Source organism: Tenrec ecaudatus, chromosome 10 (assembly GCF_050624435.1).
Source record: "Tenrec ecaudatus isolate mTenEca1 chromosome 10, mTenEca1.hap1, whole genome shotgun sequence".
Classification (NCBI taxonomy): domain Eukaryota; kingdom Metazoa; phylum Chordata; class Mammalia; order Afrosoricida; family Tenrecidae; genus Tenrec; species Tenrec ecaudatus.
This window is the reverse complement of record NC_134539.1, coordinates 97,743,966-97,764,283: the sequence shown is the minus strand read 5'-3', so window position 1 is coordinate 97,764,283 and position 20,318 is coordinate 97,743,966. Positions and strand designations below refer to the sequence as shown.

General features: G+C 44.7%; 1 pseudogene; it reads right to left on the bottom strand.

The window, feature by feature from the left end:
• Nucleotides 1–8,273: 8,273 nt before the first annotated feature.
• LOC142458122 (cofilin-1 pseudogene) lies at nucleotides 8,274–8,982 on the bottom strand (annotated as a pseudogene).
• Between the last annotated feature and the right edge of the window lie 11,336 nt (nucleotides 8,983–20,318).

Sequence of the window (20,318 nt, the reverse complement as noted above, 5' to 3'; positions counted from 1 at the left end):
TCCCCTAGACCCCTCTGGGAGGGGATCTCTAGTGGCCGACAAATGGGCTTTGGGTCTCCACTCTGCACTTCCCCCTTCATCTCACTATGGTAAGATGTTTTTTTGGGGGGATGATGCCTTATACCTGATCCCTTCGACACCTCGTGATCACACAGGCTGGTGTGCTTCCTCCATGTGGGTTTTGTTGCTTCTGAGCTATATGAAAGAGTGCCTTTTTAAAGGTACAAAATCATTCACATTTAACTCCCTTTTTGGTAAATCAGAAATTCCACATTTCCCTCACTCCACAACTGCTCACTCCCATTCAACTTCCGCAGCTATCACCATTCCAACACGAGGAAGCAAATCCAGCCTTCTCCCCACCTCTTAATTTTCTTAAGTTAGTCTCTTTTGTGTTTTTAATGAATCATTTCAAAACTATTGATAGTAACAATGAAAAATATTGCAAACACCAATATACCCACCAGTTTGTCTTAGTAATTCATAATTCTGTCTGACTTGTCTCATATTTTATTATGACAAAATAATAATTTATAAATTATCAAGGATTCATGAGGGAATAGGGAGAGGGGAGGGAGGGGAAAATGAGGATCTGATGCCAGGGGCTTAGGTAGAGAGCAGATGTTTTGAGAATGATGAGGGCAATGAATGTACAAATGTGCTTTACACAATCAATGTATGTATGGACTGTGATAAGAGTTGTATGCACTCCTAATAAAATGATTAAAAGAAGAAAGAAAGAAAACAGAGATGTACCACGGCTCCGGTAGCGACAGCTCCTCACTGTGTTTGACAAGAAGTACAATCCCACTTGGCACTGCATTGTGGGCAGAAACTTTGGTAGTTAATGACACATGAAACTAAGCACTTCGTCTACTACCTGGGCCAAGTGGCCAGCCTTCTGTTTAAATCTGGTTAGAGCGTGGATTGTGCCCAGTGATCCATCCAAAAACGACTGAAATTCCAAATACCAGAGACTGGGCTCTTCGGCCTTGCTCAGGGAACGCCTCTTCCATCTTTGAATCTTTGGTGTGTCGTCTGGTACAGGCCCTCCTCTGTACTTGTTTGTGGGTGTAAAGCAATTTGCAAAACAGCTTACATTTATATTAAGTTTCTATTCCATACTTTGTCCTGCCTCATGCTTTTTTTTCTTTCCTCACAATCCATTCCTTCCCCCCGAAAAAATTTGTAAATCTGTTGGAGATGTGTGGGGTAAAAAAGAAAGAAAACATTAGAGAAACATTCTCTTTCCCCCCAGTGTTTGGAGTGGCAGCCCGGTCCATGCCTCTTAAAATCTCTGGGCACAAGTGAGACCCAAGACACTAAAACGTCAGTCATAGGATAGCCCAGGGTCTTGAACCCATCTCCAATCTCTCCACAGGTGATAAAAACATTTCCTCTGACCAAAGAAGAGTAATCCAAAATAGAGGTTTTCCTTGGAAGATGATGACAAACTTCCAAACAATATATTGACTGCCGGCTAAATTGAAGGGTCCGGCTAGCGCCTTGGGCATTGCTGCCCATACTTAAAAGAACCATCAGAGATACTTCATGAGTCAAAGAAGAGTCATCAGTGACAAAATAACAATGTATAAATTACCAAGGGCACACGAGGGAGGGGGGAGCGGGGAGGGAGGGGAAAAAAAAAAAAGAGGACCTGATGCAAAGGGCTCAAGTGGAGAGCAAATGCTTTGAGAATGATTGGGGCGGGGAATGTGCGGATGTGCTTTATACAATTGATGTATGTATATGTATGGATTGTGATAAAAGTTGTATGAGCCCCTAATAAAATGTAAAAAAAGAAAAGGAAAAAAAGAAAAGAAAATGATTAGGGCAAAGAATGTACAGATGTGCTTCATACAATTGATGTATGTATATGTATGGACTGTGATAGGAGTTGTATGAGCCCCTAATAAAATGTTTTTTAAAAAAAAAGAAGAGTCATCAGAAACATGAAATCATTCTTCAGTGAGAGTGAACAGTTCCTAAGCAGAATTTAAGAAGGCAGCTGCCCCAAAGTGACTAGCCTTCTCTGGAATGTGGCTGGCCCATAATAGCTTTCTCTCCTTCTCCTCAACCACCCACATTCTGCCTGGTGCCAAGCCTGTCATGCCACCACCACTGGCCACACACTTGGCAAAAGTCCTGTGGGGAAAACTCAGTGCAGGGAGAAATAGTTCTCCATTTGAGGCTCCTACAAACATCAGACAAATGTGCCAGCTTTCACAACTCGTTTAAAAATAAACAAATAGGCAACGGTGACGTCACCAGTGTTGGTCTCCCGGTGCAGTTACTCATGGAGTCACCTCCGCCCCACCCCCTGGTCCCCCAGGACCTCCTCCTCCTGTATCAGACCAAACAGAATCCTTAGTAATGTTTATCATCACATTTTCATTATAGAATATGTCCTGAATAGTTATAAATTGCTTAACTGTGATATTTCATTGATTATATGAATATTAACTACAAAATTACTTTGTGAACTCTACATTGAATTATCTCATTACTAATTGAGTGGAAGCCATTTTCATATCTTTTGCCTTCTTTTCCTTTAATTACTGCTTCATTCTCAAAAAGCTTTCTGATATGGGTTCACAAATACTACTTATTGTAACGTAGTAGCTAAGACACCAGAAAAACTGACAAAATCAATGCTATAAAAGCACCGGCAGCAACAGAAACAATCACGGGAACTTGGAGCAGGCGCAGGTGAAGCCCCTAGTTTGAAGAGACTTTGTACTGGGGTGGGGAGGGTGGGGGGTATAATGACAGCCCTTCCCACGGTGAGTGAGAAAGTTCAACAAGCAGATTAGCGTTGAGGTTTTAGCTTTGTAGATAGAGTGATCTGAGTAAGCTTGACTTCCTAAAACAGCTTTTGTGATTATAATTAACTGCAGAGATATTTTTATTAAAATGATACATTTCTCCCGAAGGACCACACACAAATTGTAGACAGTTTGTTGCTCTCACTGCCTCTGGCAGTGTCGTTTGGTGTGGCCCACACCTCCTGAACCTCCCCAGTGATGCCACTGGTAAGTAAGGCTTCTCTGGCCGCCCCTGGCCACAGCAGACACAATGCAGTCTCCATGCAGTCCACTCCCCGAAAGGCCAATGCTCCACCTGCCCGTGCCCTGAAGAAGCAGATGTTCCCAGGGGGGAGAGTATGCATGAGTCTCAGCTAACCTGTGAAGAGCTCATGGCTCTCGGAACTTTAACTCCTTACACTTCTGTGCATCTACCTGCCACCTTTAGTGGCTTTCCCCCAGCAGTTGTATTGGCATATTAGTCACATTTCATACAACTCAATAGTTCAGTCACATCAAGAAGAGGTGCACCATCATCAGCTACCCTTTTCTCCCAACTTCCCTCAAGGAACCATTCCTCCAGTTACTAGCTCAGTAGCTCCCTATCCTGGACTACATACACAGAAAAATATTAACCAAAATGCTGTCCACGATAGCAAAGTAAAACAGATGAAACCTTCCATTGAAAAGCATGCAGAAAATATTAAGTCGGAACAAATTCAAATGGATCATAAGGGAGCTCAAATGATAGGGTTCTAAATTTTAACCTAACTGCATCTTCAATAATTCACTTTCCAATGCACTCTGCATGATAGCAAGACTATTCACATCCCTGGTCCATGGTCAGAGAGGATTCATTTGGTGTGAATTTTTAATGTCATTTTAAAACAATCAAGTTCCCTGTCTGTTGCAGTAGGAACAATGATCTGTCCCAACCTTGTTCTTTCTGAACACTTGTCCTCATTTGAGATTGGAGTTTTGTGAGGCAAATTCCATTTTCTGGGCAAGTTGGAGGCATCCAATGAAGTAATATAGTGATGGACCATGTAAGCAACTTTGACAAGGTGGACTCGAACCTAGATGAGAGCCGATGAATAGTGAGAACGGGCAGGGGTGAGCAAAGAGCCCCCCATGCTGTAAAAGGGAGTTTTGCAATTGGGTCCTTGAGCAAGGCGACTGAAGCATGCATGTGGTGGTGGGAGATGTTTGAAGTTGATGTTCCAGAAGTAGCACAGCTTCCGGTGAAAGCAAGTCTATGCATGTCCATGTCAGACTGAAATGGGTGCAGAGGAGAAGCGTGGGGTAGGTGTTGCTTGCTCATCCTACAGAGATTGAACTCGCTGGGTATGAGATAAGAGCTGATGTTGAGAGGGAGTCTTTGAACAAACCAACCAACCACCACCAACCAATTGCTGCCATGTTGCCTTTACTCATGGCAATCCCATGTGTCAGAGTAAGGCTGCGCTCCCTGGGGTTTTCAATGACTGATCTTTGGGGAGGTTTCCAGGTTTTCCGTTAGCTGCAGAGTGCTTAACTCTGCGCCCTTGAGAATCGCCATGTGAGTCAAAGACTGCGGTAAATGAGGAGAAAGGCAGGCCAAGCAGTGGGTTTGTAGGTCACAGAGTGGAGCCTGTATTCGGTGTAGGATGAGGTTTTAAAGACGAGTGAATTGTCATACTGAATTTTCGTTAAACCTTTTAATCCTTCTGTCCTATATGTGTTTCTCTCTGAAACTGCTCTAAGAAGTGACGGAACATTTGTGATGCGCAATGAATATTGATCCGTGTAATTTTTCACGTATTAGAAACTGAAACTTATCAGAAGTAAAGAGAATGCTTACTGATGTAATTTTTGCTTTTGAAAATGGATGTCAACTGGAGAGCTAAAGTAAGTTGAAACATTTCCCCCAATCACTCCTCATCTGAAGAGCAGCATGTGTTGAAAGCCTTTCTTTTTAAAAAAAAAAAAGCTCATTCTGGGGCAATGTCTATTGTTTAAAAGGTAAGAGTAGATGAAGATCATCAAAAGTTTCTTTTTAAAAGACTTTTTATACTGTTGGGTAAAGAGTAGACAGCTCTACTCCTTGATACTGATAAGTTATAAAGAAGAGTAGTGAATAAAATTAATTTGATTACTGATTTGCAAAATTAAATTAGTAGCATTCTGAAGTTTTTGAAAGCTGAATAGATAACTATGTAATAACTAGACTTGTTGGCCCACCTAGCCCGGAGGATGATATTCCTGCTCAGAGCACCCAATGCAGAGAGAGTGCCATAGGGCCGGCCACACCACAAGACAAGATGTCCCTCACTGACCCATATCACTATGAGGGACAACACTGGAAGCACAGTGCACGAATTGTGCCTGATCTGACCCCACCACACTGGGTCAAAACATCAAGGGTATGCAACAGAGCAGCAAGGGGAGCAAAGCAATGAGTATCCCGGGGAATATCAAAAATAGACTTTGGGGTCAGAGTGTGGCACCCCATCAGACTCAACCAGAAAACACACCTAAAGGTCAATAAATGGACAAATGGAAAGTAAAAGGAAATTGAGGAAAGAAGTAAGAGGCAAAGGGCATTTATATAGGTCTAAATATAGGCATGTACATATGTAAATATATTTTTATATTAACAATAAGTAAATATATCTATGTACATATGTTAAGTATCAAGGTAACAGACGGACATGGGGCCTCTACTCAAGCACTCCCTCAATGCAAGAACACCTTGTTCTAATAACCTGGCATTTCATGATGCTCACCTTCCCGACACGATCGCTGAAGACAAAATGGGTACACAGTAAATGTAGTAAAGAGAGCTGATGGCACCCGGACTAGCAAAAGATAGAGCATCTGGGGTCTTAAAGGCTTGAAGACAAACAAGTGGCCATCTAGCTGAGAAGCAACAAAATCCACATAGAAGAAGCACACCAGCCTGTGTGATCATGAGGTGTGGATGGGATAAGGTATCAGGCATCAAAGACCAGAACAAAAAATCTTATCAATGTGAATGAGGGGGAGAGCAGAGTAGAAAAGTGGATAAAGGGAGACATTGGTCAGTGTAAGCTATGAAAAAATAATTTATAAATTATCAAGGGTTCATGAGGGAAGGAGGGTAGGAGAGGGAGGGGGGAATGAGAAGCTGATACCAAGGGCTCAAGTAGAAAGCAAACATGGTGTTGAGGTCAAGAGCAGGGATTTTGGAGTTCAATTGCCCAAGTCTGAATCCCAGTTCTGCTAATAGTTGGCTCTATAAACTTGAGCCAAAAGCCCACTGCCATAGAGTCAGTTTCAACTCATAATGACCCTGTGAAGGGTATCCAAGGCCATAAGTCTTTAAGACGGCAGGTGGTCTTATCTTTCTCCCATGGAGTGGTTGGTGGGTTTGAACCACTGACCTTTGGATTAACAGCCCAATGCCTAGCCCACAGCACCACCAGGGCTCTTTATGAACTTGGATAGTTAAACTCTCCCTGCTTGTAGGAATCTAACAAATGTCACTCTTACAGATTCTCCCCCGACAGCTATGCAGCCTTAAAGTGAGCACATGGCTGATTCTGTAGAGGCAGACATTTCTTGATTATCTCCTCCCACCAAGGCACCCACCCCCATTCATTGCCCGTGTTGATTGGGTTTCCTCACCTGTGAGTTCAGAGACTTTACTATGATTGCCACCCACCTTGTGACCTATGTAACTACTGAATACGCATGACTTATAGCTACCTACAAATAGCCCCAAAACAATAAAGACGTTCTCTTCCCCTCCCCCCGACACCCCCGTCCTCTCTCCTCGCCCTGTCCTCCTACCCCACTCCCTCCCCCTCTCCCTCCTCTCTGGTCTCTGGATCTCCACGTGGACCATCAAGTGGGGTTGATGTGAGCATGCTACCCTAAAATGTGTCTGACTCCTTTGTTTTACTTTCTCTCCTCTCTTATTCTCAACAACTTTACTATCATCCTTACATATTATAGCTGTACAATTGCACCTGCCAGGCCTGTGATGATTTGTTAGGGGCTGGCTAACCTGACACCTGCCTTTATTTCATCTTTTGAACAAAGAATAATGTCCTCCCTTATAGGACCATCCATGAATTAAATTAAATTAATTCATGTAAGATGTGGATTAGGTGCCCCCCTAACAATTTTTTTAAGAAATCAAATACAATGTTTAGCCTGGTACACTAAGGACCCCATAAATGTTAGCATGGCCATTGTGATTCACAGGGTGTTCACTGGCTGCTTATGAGAAGCAGATTGCCATACCTTCCTTCATGCTCCATCTCAGTCTGGAAGTTCTGCTGAAATCTATTGAGCATCACAGTGGCATGTAAGCCTCCAGTGAGTGATGAGGGTGGCTGCACACTCACAAACCAGAGTTTCCTACGTGTTGCTGTTGGGCGGCCTTACGTCAGTTCTAGTGACCGTATGCACAACAGAACGAAATACTGCCCAGTCCTGAGCCATCCTCACGATTGTCCCAATGCTTGGAACAATCGCTCCATTGGTACAGCCACTGTCACTGCATCTCACTGAGGGGCTCCCTCCTTCTAGCTGCCCCTCCACCTTACCAAGCATGACGGCCTTCTCCAGGGACTGGTCTCGCCTGACAACATACCCACCACGTATGTAAGATGAAGTCTCGCCATCCTTGCCTCTGCGGAGCACTCTGTTCTTCTTCCAAGACAGATCGGTTTGTCCTTTTAGCAGTCCATGACGTTTTCTGTATTCTTCACCATCACTGCAATTCAAAGAAGCCCTGGCAGCACAGTGGTTATTCATTGGGCTGCGCTCCGGAAGGCGGGCAGTTGGAAATCTCCAGTCAGCTCCACGGGAGAAAGATGAGGCTTTCTACTTCCGTAAAGAGTTACAGTCAAGGGGGGAGGGAGAACTAGACCTGATTGTGATTACACAACTCATTTTAAAGATGATTTAACCATTGGGTGGGGTGGGTCTAAAATTGATTGTGGTAATGATTGTACAATTCTTCTTGCTATTATTGAACAACTGGACTACTGAATTGTATGATGTGTGGATCAGATGCTAATAAAAATGTTTTAAGAAAGAAAGAGGCAGGGAATATATATATATATGTTTGTTTGTTTGTTTATTGTCTTCTCTCTTTTTAATTGAAGGTTTCTCGTAGGCCCAAACAAGTGGCTGTCAGTGACTGGAGGGGAGGGAGGCGGGGGGAGCAGACGGAGCGGGGCGGGTCATCTTAATTTTCCACTTACACACAGTGCTAAATGAACAAGCACGGACTCACTACTGCAGTTAGAAGTTGGCAGCCTGGAAAAGGGGGGATGGGGAGTGGATGTTAATAAAAAAATACAACCCCCTTCCCCAACTGGGGGGACGGGGAGGGAACTTGGTCTGTTTCAACAAAGGAATCAAAGATCAGAAGCCATTTGGGAAGGCCAGAGCTGTCAGGGCGGAGGGAGGTGGGCTGGTCCAGGGGTTGGGGGTCTGTTTGGCAACTGGGGTGAAGGGATTGCCCTCCCCCTGCTGGGGTCCCCCCAGCCTCTCCGGTCTGGCAGGAAGGGGACAGCCTGCAGCCCCCGCAGGCAGGTCTGGGGCTGCCGGGTGCTCCTGGCAGGGGTGGAGGGGGCTCACAAGGGCTTGCCCTTCAGGGAGATGACGGCGCTGCCCCCCAGCTTCTCGGCCAGGGTGCAGCGGTCCTTAACCTCCTCGTAGCAGTTTGCTTGTAATTCGTGTTTGATTCCCGTCAGCTTCTTCTTGATGGCATCCTTGGAGCTGGCGTAGATCATTTTGCTCTTAAGGGGTGCACACTCGGGGGCCCAGAAGATGAACACCAGGTCCTCCTTCTTGCTCTCCTTGGTCTCGTAGGTGGCGTCGTACAGAGCGTAGCGGCAGTCCTCGTCAGGAGCATCTTGACAAAGGTGGCGTAGGGGTCGTCCACCGTCTGGCCCACGTCCCCAACCAGGATCTCCTTGCCCTCCTCCAGGATGATGTTCTTCTTGTCCTCGCTCAGGCAGAAGAGCACGGCCTTCTTGCGCTTCTTGACCTCCTCCGGTGTCGAGGGCTTGCGCACCTTCATGTCATTGAACACCTTGATAACGCCGTCGGAGACAGCCACACCAGAGGCCATGTTTCCGGAAGCGAGAAGAGTATGGCAGAGAGAGGAAGAGAAGATGGGAGCCGCTGCAGCTGCTGCCGGGACCCGACTGAACGCGCCGAGGCAGGGAATATTTAAAAAAAAATTTTTTTTAAGCGTTAAAGTCTCAGTAACCCACCAGGGCAACTCTATCCTGTCCTACAGGATCCCATGAGTTAGCACCCACTCAATGGCAGTAAGTATCACAATACAAATGCATCAATTCTTTGGTCTTCCTTTCTCGGTGTCCAACTATAACATGCATATGAGGCAACTGAAAGTGCCATGACTTGGGTCACGTGCACCTTAGTCCGCCCAGTAACATCCTTGCTTTTCAACAGTCTATCGAGATGTTGTGCAGCAGATTTACCCATTGCAGCATGTCTTCTGGTCTCTCGACTGCTGTTTCCATGAGTTTCTTACATGAAAAGTAAGAATTCTACCGTGGACCATCACTGTTGTCCACTGACATAGACCTATTGCCAACAACTCAATTTTGACTCTTGGTAACCCTGTGGGACCAAGATGTTATCGTCTTTTCAGAGGTTTACACTGCAGCATGGGTTCCCATTCATCAATTTCTACACAAGTGGTTCAGTGCCATTCTTTTAAAACATGTATTGTGATTTAAGTGAATTTCGCCTAGCTCACTGGTGTTCTGTCCGAGTGCCTACAAACTGCTCTGAGAGATTGATTGTGAGCCTGCTGTGTCAACACTCTTCCCATCCACACCACGGGCTCCCTGTTTCCATTCAACTAATTCCCCTGGCCCACCCTTCCTTCTCATCTTTGCTTTTGGGACATCCTTACCTTTTAGTCTCATAGTGGGTATTTTAAGAGAGCACATTCCTTCAGAGTCATGGTGATCACCTACTATTGGCTAAAATAGTAGATTGATCCTCCACCCCCACTACCATGACCCCAGCTCTACCTTACAAATCTGGCTAGACCAGAGCATGTACACTGGTACAGATAAGAGCTCTTGGCACACAGAATCCAGAACAGATAAACCCCTGAGGACCAATAATTGGAGTGGTGATACCCTGAGGGTAGGAGGAAGGTAGGGGGAGAAAGGGGGAACCAATCATAATCCCAATAATCAACATACAACACCCCCACCTCTTGAGGACAAACAACAGAAACATGGGTGAAGGGAGACAGCGGATGGTATAAAATATGGAAATAAAAAATAATTGATAAATTATCAAGGGTTCATGAGGGTGGGAGAGTAGGGGGTGCGGGAAGAGGAGCTGATACCAAGGGTTCAAGTAGAAAGAAAATGTTTTGGAAATGATGATGGCAACATATGTACAAATGTACAGCTCCTTTTCAGCATGCCAAATGTAGCTGCCTTCCTCAATGGGCTAGGAAACCCATCACAGCCATCTTGCAGTGGTCTCCTGGGTGCAGCTGTTTGTGCCTTCTCATGCTGTCTCTAATATTAATACTCTGTCTCTTGATCTAGAAGGTTCTGAGCACAAGAATTTCCAAGTTCACAGGGCTCACTTTGCTCCTAGCTCTTCTTGATGGCAGTATGGACCCCTCTCCACCCCTGTAAGGGAGGCTCTTACCACCAAGTCTCCCACCAAGACCACAAACTGACCAAACCTGCTGGTAGACCAGAGACTCCTTATTTGCAATGTAAACCTTCCAGTCCCTGCAAGGATTTTACACACCTTATTTGCATAATAAATTGTCCAATCCTTTTGTGAGATTGTGGTCGAGGAAGTCATCTTGCCAGAATTATAAACTGAAAGGTCACATATAAAGAGAATCTTGGGAGGCAGAGTTCCTTCTTCTCTGGGAAATCTGAGCTTTTTCCTCTCAAAGTCTTTAGCTGAATGGATGAGAGCCATCCACGTTAAGGAGGGAGATCTGTTTTATGTAAAGTAGGTTGTATATGTTAACCACACCTATAGAAGACCTTTACAGCAATCCCTGTATTTATGTTGAATTAATGAACTGAGGGCTGTACCTAGTCAAGTTGACACTGTCACACAAGTTAACTTCGGAATATGACAAATATTGGGGTTCATGACAAATAGAGGGCTCCCTAAAATGTCTCTCTGAAGAGGTGATGCTTGCCTTAAAACATGAAGTGAAGAGAATCAGGTTAAAAGAGATGACATCGTAGGCAGAAGAAACAGTATGTGCAAAGACTGTGGTGCACAGAAGAGCGTGCATATCTAAGAATAAGATTAGTGGCCGGAACATAGTGAGCTGGCAGGAAAAGTTGGAGATGTAGCCAGAACTCTGTCCAAGACTTCATGACTGGAGCAGGAAGCAAAAAGAAGATGGAAATTAATATCACATTAGATTGTCCTGGGAGAAACTATTCGCTAGCAACCTGCAAATAGCTCAATGAAGTTGAGCATCCAAGCACGTCCTCAGATTCTCTCAAAGGGCCTCTAACTTGCTACCTGGATGGGTAAGTCAGTGGTTCTCTGAGTGGAGGACTCAGACATGGATGACAATCACCTGGCAGGCTTCCACCTAAGCCCTACTACCCCAGAGTAGCTGATTCATTAACTCTGGGTAGAACCCAGATTTTGGATTTCTAACAAGCTCTCACCCAAGTGGAGCCCGAGCTGCTGGTCCCTGGCCCTCACTTGGAGAATCATGCCCTATGCAGTAATTGATGCAGTAATTGATCCTCACTGAACCCACTCTTCTTCATCTGTAGAAGTGTCTTTCTCTCTTGGTTTAAGTGATCATAAAAGGAGATAAGATATGGAAGAGTCCTTTGTAAACAGGTTGTTTTTTAAGGCAAACACAAGGTATTATTAAATTAATTATGTTTAATTACCACTCCTCTCACGTGTGTTTACATCACAATTGACACAGAAGGTTCACATATATTAGCCTACTGCTTAGAAGCAATATTTTATTTCAATATTCTAAGTTGATCAAGCTTTTAGCACACATAACTGTGTGACAACCACTTGGTGCTAGAAGGATAGATACCTGCCTGGTTCTTCCTGAAAGTGAGCTTTGGATCTGCCCCAAATGTTCACTTCACCGGCAGAGGCTTGATGATGTTTCAAGTGCCTGCAGTTATTTTTGTCTACCATCATTTCCTCCCACTTCTTCCGAAGAAAGCTCTCTGGTGAGTCATCCAAAAGATAAAGGAGGCATCCAGTGGTGGTTGGACGGCTGGTATCTGGCCATTGAGAGGAAGGCATGTTGATGTCCCCCTGGACCTGCTTTGACAAGAGCTTCTTAGATACATAGATGCCTAGAAAATCAGAGTCTAGAATATCTGTATGTGTACTGTCTATTTGGATGTTTAAAAGATTTGGTATGGGTCCACAAATATTTGTTGAGTACCTAATATCTACCACATAGGAGTTTAGGTTCTGAGAATACAGCAGTGTACTAAACAATGAAGTCCTCATCTCACGGAATTTGTATACCGTATATGCTCGAATATAAGCTGACTTGAGTATAAGCCGAGGTACCTAATCATTACCTGGAAAACCAGAAAAACTGATTGACTCGAGTATAAGCCTAGGGTGGGAAATGCAGAAGCTATTGATGAGTTTCAATAATCAAAACAAATGAAAATAAAATTACTAAAAATTGAGATATCAGTGGGGTGATATATTTATATTTATTTTAAATAAAAACATAAATAAAAGGACAAGTCATTTAACATTAGAAAACCAGAACAGTAAGTGGAAAATAGGTTCAACAAAAACAATAAGGTATCAACAATGATACCTGAAGAGTACTATTCCCTGAGCTCAATCAGCAACCAAGCTAAAATGTAAAGAGTTAAAATCCTTCAAAACTGGATTCCTCATCATCATCCGTATCCCAATGCAGAGCTTCAGCTGGTGTGAAGTCATCATAGACGCTGTCCTCACTGAGATTGCCATCATCACCATCACTGCTGTCATTTTCATACAAAGAGCAGTCTTCACTGCCATTCATAGCATTACTAATACTACATTTCTGGAAGGCACGTCGTACCATGTCTTCTGGAATGTCTTCCCATGCATCTCGAACCCACTTTGCTATTAACTCTGTGTCACGCTTCATGAGATTTCCTCCTTTTGTTAGTCGGGCTTGACCAGATGACATCCATTCATGCCACATCCTTTGCACAAGGTCTTTAAAAGGCTATTCAAAGATACACGTCATAGGACAGCTCTGATTGGTTAGATGTGAGTAAACAAACATTCAAAGCCCTGCAGTGTCAGCCGGGTTTTGAATGAACAGCGGAGAAACGGGCAATCACCCGCGAGATAACGGGGAGGGGGCCACAGCAAGACATTACACCTCGCTGGGGTACCACTGACCCATGTATGAACCCCAGTTTTTCAGCACATTTTTTGTGCTGAAAACCTCGGCTTATACACGAGTATATACAGTAAGTGTCATATTCATCCCTGAAACAGCTACTGAGATCCTGGTATGCCCGCACTCATGAAATTGATAGTCTAGCAGGGAAGGCAGACATCGTACCAAATAAAGGGTCACAGGAGCTGTTGTGGAGACACATATGGAATTGGGTCTGGTAAAGCACAGAGGAGGAGGAGATTGCTAAGGAGGGCCCCTACTGAAGTCAATATTAGAAATGTGGGGGGCCCTCTGCAGAGAGGGAGCAACATCATGTAGCCTGGCACATTAGGAACCATAACGAGTTGTTCCACAAAGTCAGAAGGGAGGGTACAAGGAATGGAGGGGAGGGTAGGGAGGAGGGCAGGGGTCTTAGGTGGCAAAGGTCTTGGATTAAGCCTGCATTCACGATATTTACTTATCAAAGAATTGACGTCAGAGACTGATATGACAGAGTCTTGTAGGAAGATCAATCTAATGGTGGTGTAGTGGTAACTAATAAGACAAAGAACTGGAAGTAAAGAACTAGGCCTTCTCTAGCAGGAAAAATAAAAAAGGTTCCAACTGGACCTCAACCTGAGAATCAGGATGGGTGGGAAGGGTCACAAAGAAAATTCAAAGGGATAGAGTTGACATGACTTGGAAAAAAGTTAGGTGAGGATCAGGGAAAGGCTGTGGGGAGAGAAGCAAGATTGAGGGGAAGATTTTGCTTCCACTGTGTATAATATTGGGTTTAAAAGGCATACGGGTATGAAAATAATGACAATGTGCAATCTATCGGGGGTTCTAAGGGGGGTTGGGAGAGAGAAAAAGCTGGTACTGAGGGCTCAATAGAAAGGAAATGTCCAGAAGAGAATGAGGGCAACATGTGTACAAACATGCCTGATTCAATTGATGTATGATTTTTCTTAAGTGAGGAAGATTTGAAGCACTTCCTGGTGAAGATCAAGCATCTCAGCCTTCAGTACAGATTGCAGCTCCATGTAAAAGACCAAAATCCTCACAAGTGAACCAAGAGTTAACACATCCTGATAAACAGAGAAAAGGTTGACGTTGTCAAGGATATTGTTTTGATTGGATCCACAATCAGTGCTCATGGAAGCAGCAGTCAAGAGGACAAAAAGCGCACTGCACTGGGTAAATGCGCTGCACAAGGCCTCTTCAAAGTGTGGATAAGCAAGGGTGTTATTTCGCCCTAATGTTCACCTGATCCAAACCGTGGTATTTTCTATTGCCTCATGTGCGTGCAAAAGGTGGACATTGAATAAGGAAGACCGAAGAAGAACTGATGCACTTTAATTGTGGTGCTGTTACAGAATATGGGAAGTATCACGGATAAACTAATTTGTCTTGGAAAAAGTATGACCAGAGTACTCCTTAGGATCCAGGGTAGCAAGACTTCATTTTACACACTTTGGACATGTTTCCAGGAGAGACTTGTCCTTGGATAAAGCCATCGTGCTTGGTAAAGTTAAGGGGCAAAGAAACAGAAGGTCCTCAAAGACAATGATGGACGCTGTGGTTGCAACAATGGGCTCAGCAAAGGAGCAATTGTGAAGATGGGGCAGGATCAGACAGTGTTTCATTCTGTTGTGCTTAGGGTTGCCACGTGTTGGAACTGGCTTGATGGCACCTAACAACAATATACTTCTTGTCATATACAAACACACATACAGATACAATTTAACTGAAGCTACATAGACCCAATGCATGAAACCTCAATGGCATAAACCTATCAACATGTTGGCTGATCACCAAAAAAAAAAAAGGGCATATGGGTAATGGGTATGTAGTGAAAAAACTAGACACATGTAGTTGAGAAGAACCCAAGTACAGGGAGGGGGTCCCCTGGAATGAGAAGATAGCCAAGAACAGATCACCGGGGCAGTGTATCATTGAACATGCCAAAGGAGGAAGAGGAGCCCTTGACAAAGACCTGGAGGGGATGTCAACAAAAAAGAAAGAAAACTAGGAAGGAGAAGAGTCCTAGAACACTGAGTGTGAAAGACAAGAGACAGAGAAAGTTCTAGATAGGAAAGAGCATTCAGCAATAGCAAATGCTGTGGACAAGGCAACTTGAGCACTTTGTCTTTAAGATAGTGAATCAGAGCCCTATCATTAAATATTATGGACTGAATGAAAAAATATGGGAGTTGACACTATGGGAATCAGGTCAAGAGAGCAATCACTATCATATCAGTTTATGCCTCTTCAATATTGACTCCTGTTCTTCAACTGAAACTCCCAGCTTCTAAGCTATCACTGGAATGACTAAAAGTATCTTAAAAGTGTAAAACGACATTACACATTCGGCTGGAACATCACTTAGGTGTCAGAGACTTCAAGGCGCACCTTCAAAGTGTGCCACACACAAGAATTGATTCATCAAAAGGACCTGCAGACATCTGCATCACACAGATCAAAAGTAGAACGTACCCCTCTCCAGGCCCCAAGTAACTCCCTAGCCTTGGCAGAAGGTACATTCTCTTATGTGACGCAAATAGGGGAAGAGCAGGCACTATGTTATAATGATGAGATGTTGGACAGTGCGGGGACCACAAAAGACAAAATCCCTCCCCTCAGGGAGCCTCCGGTCTGGTAGGACAGACAAAAAACAAATGAAGAAATCAGCCAAGTAATTGCAAAGTGTGGCATGTGCTATGAAGTGAAGTGGGATGAGCCAATAGATGGTGGAGAGGTGCTACTTTGTATATTTGAGTGTAGATGGTAGTCAATCTATTTATCTTACTAAAACGTTTCCAAGTTTAGTCGCATGGCGGATTTCATGTGCCACCATGCTTTGTGATCCATCACATTCTGCACAGGTAGAAGAGTCTCCTTTCACATTTGGAGTAAGTGGTTGGGAAGGGCTGCAGGGAAGAGAGTTCTGTGATACGATTCCCAAGGTTTCACTGTGAATCCCTGGCTCAGAGCAACAAGGATCAGAGGCACAGGTGAATAAATGGGAACAGGGAAGAGGGAGGGAATGGACCCAATTTGATAGAACGTGTGCATGGTCTGAAGAGCAACCCTCCCTCACTTCTGAAGACCCCTTGCACCCGAGCCGCAGAGGGGTGTCAGCCAAAGCCAGTGAGAAACCCCCTTAGGAAGGCGGGGGAGGATCCTTTTCCTCTGACCCACCAGCTGGGGGGCCTTTTGCTCCTGTGGGAAGATGCTTAGGTGTAGAAGGAGAAAATGAGGCCACCACCCCATGACAGTGGAGAAAGGAGCCTACTGGCCTGGGGTGCCGCTCTCTGCCATGCTGCTTCCTCTGGGTATCTGGGCCTCTTTCCTTTGGGCCTAAACTGGTTGTGAGGTGGAGGGTCTACCATTTACAGCCAGAACGTCCTAAGTTTTGCAATGTAACTGAAGCCACACAGGGCCGCATCAGGCCATAACTTACGCCTGGCCTCAGGCTGTGCTAAACAGTAAGGACCGGTAAGTCCTCCAGGTTAACCTGTCATAGGTGCTCACAAGCTCTCTCTGCCCCACAAGGCACCAAGGGCCAGCATGGGCTTTTGAGAAATGACTATGTACTCGTCAGGAGAGTTAAACAGCTGTGACCAACTGACCCCACCCCCCAACTTGGGTCTCTACCATAGAGTCTAGCTGGCATCGATATCCTGCCAGTAGGTGCCAGAATTCTCCAAAAAGAGAACTGTTACAATCACATTACATGGGAGAGAACTGGTCATGCGGCCATGCTAAACTACAAAGGAGGCTGGGGAATATAACCTAGCCTTTCCCTGTTGCTACTGAAGGAGAGATGTCCCCAGATGGTAGTTAACACATTGTGCTGCTAACCAAAAGGTTGAAGGTTCGATCTAGTACACTCAGCATGATCTCGGAAGAAAGATCTAGCAATCAACTTCTGAAAAATCAGCCACATACAGCTTTATGCAACGCAACCCTAAAGCAATGCATGAGTTGGAATCGGGTCAGCCACAAGTAGTGTGGGAGGAGAAGATAACAGGTAGACAGAAGGGGACAGAAGACTGTCTAAAAGAACTAAATGGCAGGCACTTGCATGTTTGGATTCTCATCCTGGACCAGGGTTTCTCGATTTTGATATAGTAACCGTGGCAGTTACATAATTTCATGTCAACTAGAAGATACATAAACCTGTAGGGGTGGTATTCAACCTGTCAATCAGCCTGATGGCGCCTCCTTCTGGACATGGCCTTCTCATAAGGAGGGCCCTAGGAACCTCCCCCCTCGCTCTCTGCCTTCACCTTCCTGCTGGAGAGTCACTCTGGGACCTGCCAGATCCCTGAAGATGCACCATTGGATCCACAAAATTTTACTTCCACTGGTCTGTGATTTTCCTGCATTCTGCATCAATGCAGGTGATTAAGTGAGTCTTAAGAGGGACTAATGGCCTAGTATCAGATTTGTGGACTTGGGTTGGACCGAGCTGGGATGTTTTCTCGATAAATAATAAACTTCTTGATATAAAGCTCTTTCTTATACATACATGAGTGTCTCTGGATTTGATTCTCTAGTCAACTCCTCTGAACATAATAACATTTTAGACTTGGTTCTTTGTTGTAGGAAGCCACTCTGTACACTGTAGGATGTGTAGAAGAATTCCCAACCTCTACCCACCAGATGCCAGTAGCCACTCCTCATACCCTGTCATAATAACCAAAAAGGTCTATAGACATTGACCAATGTATCACCTCCAATTGCCAACCCTGTGACTCTTCTAATATTGACCTGTAGCAAAAAGGACAGAGAACAACTGTTGGCAGGATAATAATGAGCCCCACTACAGATGTCCACATCCTAATTCCCAGGATCTGTGACTATGCTAATTTACATGACAAAAAAGGATTTTGCAATATGATTAAGGAGTTTGAGATGGTGAGACTTCTGGAGTTATCCGATGGGCCCAATGTAATCACAAGGGTCCTTATTGAGAGGGAGGCAAGAGGGTCAGTGTCAGAGGGAGAGATGTGACAACCGAGACTGAGGTCAGTGATGTGATGGGGTGGGTGTGGGCACGAGTCAAGGAAAGCAGCCTTCAGAAGCAGGAAAACAAAAGGAAACGGATTCTCTCTTAAAGCCTCCAGAAGAAGCATAGCTTGGCCGACACCTTGATCGGAATCATTTAGGGCCTCCAGAAGTGGGAATCATTTAGGGCCTCCAGAAGTGGGAATCATTTAGGGCCTCCAGAAGTGGGAATCATTTAGGGCCTCCAGAACCTTCCAGGAATGTTTGTGGAGTATTAAGCCACAAAGTTTGTGGGAATTTTTACAGCATCTATTAGAAAGTAATACAATAACCCAACTGAAATTTGGACAAAGGACATGGGCAGGCATTTAACAGAAAAGGATATACATGGGCCAGTAAGCATCCCATTTTTGGAGGAAATATAAATTAAGCCTCAATAGCCCTGATCTTAATCACTGGACTGCTACCCAAATGATGGGAGGTTCAAACCCACCAGCCACTCCTCAGGAGAAAGATGAGACAGACTATCTGCTCGCATGATTTACATCGTGGAAAACCCTATGTATGGTTACTATGAACAAGAATCAACTTAATGGCAGTGGCTTTGGTTAGATTCTATTTAATTGGCAAAGAAACTGGGCGGGGCAGGGGGGGCGGGCACGGAGAATCAATAATAGCAAGCATTGGAGAGATAAGAGGATATGGATCTGCAACAGAGAGTTCCTACAAGGCTTGGTCCAGGGCAGTAGACTGGGGAAGCCAATTTGGAAAAACAATCTAGCAGGGTATGACCCACGGCATTATCTCTGCTATTGTGGGCCTGGAAGTGCAGCGTGCCGTTTCCTGCTGCTTTCCTGGTTCTGCTGCCTCTTCTGCTGCCGTTTCCCTGCTGCTTGTAGCCTCTCCCCAAATCTCGGGTTCCCGTTCTCTCTGTCTGCCCTGGCACAACAGCGGGTAGAAAATGATAGGCAACAGACACCCTTTTTATAAAAGTTCAAACAAAAGATATCTATTTAGGAACACAGAACTATCTAAAGAATATGGAGATAGAGGAGATGGCTAGGGATAAAGCCGATGAGAAAACAAACTCTCTGGAGGGTACCAACATAAAATGCTTGCCTACTAACGGAAATATTAGCAGTTTGAGGCTACCCAGATCAGTCCTGGAGTAAAGGCCCGGCGATCTACTTCTGTAAAATGGCCGGTCTACTCTGACACACACGGGGCTGCCGTGTTTAGGAACCAACTGGCCACCAACTGGTTTGATTTTCAGATTACAGAGAAAACCAGATTGGTTACACTTTGAACAGTGCAAATCTGAGTAACTGGTACATATGGTTTCATGAGTCTCCACCTTTGTGCAGGTTTGAATTCCAAAAAGTTTTTTTTCCGTAATAGAGAGGAAAGCACCGAATGATGAATCGGAGTCAAGAAGAAGGCTAATCAAGTCCAGGATGAAGCTCCATGATCGTCACTTATTGTCAAGGATCTGGCTTTGTCTTGTCTTCCTTCTGATGCTGGTTTTACAGATACTTAATACATAACTGGCTAAATAGCTAAATTAAAGCAAGCTATGCATGAGCCATGAAAAAAAACTCAAAATGAAGAGGGCAAATGCATAAAGTCAATGCTCAGTGGCACGAAGTGACATTTTGATGCTTTGTTTACAGAGAGGAATCTTAGGGCTCGTAGAGACCTGGTGCCAGTGCCGCTGCCCCAGGATGAGCTGTCCCTCCAAATTAATTGCTCTCGTCAGTATTTCTGACCATCTGCGGTAGCTCTCTGACAAAGGCCTGAGCAAGGGTCTCTGGGTTCTGCTGAAGAACTGACAGGATGCACAACAACAAAAAAGAACTGACGGGATGTTCGGGATGTCCCACAGGTGGTTTGCTTGTACTGTCAGGCTTTCTGATGCACACGGAAGAGGACACACTCCTCCCTGGCATGAAGAGCTGACTTCTGATGGGCAGCTGGAAGGAGGTACGAGGTGCAGAGCTGCTGAGAGGGAAACAAGCTCCGCCTGGGCACTGGAGAAACAGACTGAGAAGGGAATGAACTAGGAAATGGAAATCTGGTTGTTGTTTGGGGATTTTGATTGGTTGTTT